This window comes from Nicotiana attenuata, chromosome 11 (assembly GCF_001879085.1).
Source record: "Nicotiana attenuata strain UT chromosome 11, NIATTr2, whole genome shotgun sequence".
NCBI classification, from domain to species: Eukaryota; Viridiplantae; Streptophyta; class Magnoliopsida; order Solanales; family Solanaceae; genus Nicotiana; species Nicotiana attenuata.
In genome coordinates, this window is record NC_031999.1 from 15,650,815 (window position 1) to 15,651,591 (window position 777).

Here is a 777-nt window from a genome sequence, read left to right on the forward strand (position 1 = left end):
GGTAGCTGGGACTACCGAGAAACCGTGATTTCACTGTTGTTGCTGCTGTTTCTGCTTGCTGAGCTCCTTATTACACCGAAATTAAAAATGGAAAACTAAACTATCTAAACCTATCAACTACGAGTTACAAGATTCCTATGCATAAACCTTTTGAAGCTTGATCTTGAGTCTTGGCCGGTTCTTCCTGAAGACTCTGATCTGAATCTTGATGCTCGTTTGCTACAATCGCTGGTTCATTTTTCTTCAGCTTTTCGGATCAAGGATGCAAAGCTTGTGACTTCAATCATATCTTGAGCAGTCCCCATCTTTTCTCCGCTTATACACTTTGGTTCACCTCTTTTCTTTGTTCTTTTTTCTTTTATTCTGGATCGAGACTTTTTCTTTTGGTTGCCTCTAAACTTGTGCCTCAAGGTAAAAACCTGCTCAGGCACCAAAACAAACAAACGAACGATCAATAATATCTTTCCTTATTATACTAGGTACGAAGTCCTACTATTTAAGAGTTTAAAATCTATCAATATTTTACCTTATATAAAGTGTACCATTTGAAAATAAATTCATATATGTAACATGTAGGATGTTTAACGTGATTAGCAAATAATTTATATGAAATCACAGTTCATCAAGCACTATGAAGAATATATAAAATTCATTCAAAACACTAAGCGCGTAAAATTGTCTTAACAATAAACAATCAATTACGTATTTTAAAGACTTCTATTTTTATCATACAAAATAAATAGTTCATGTACAATTAAATATATATATATATATATA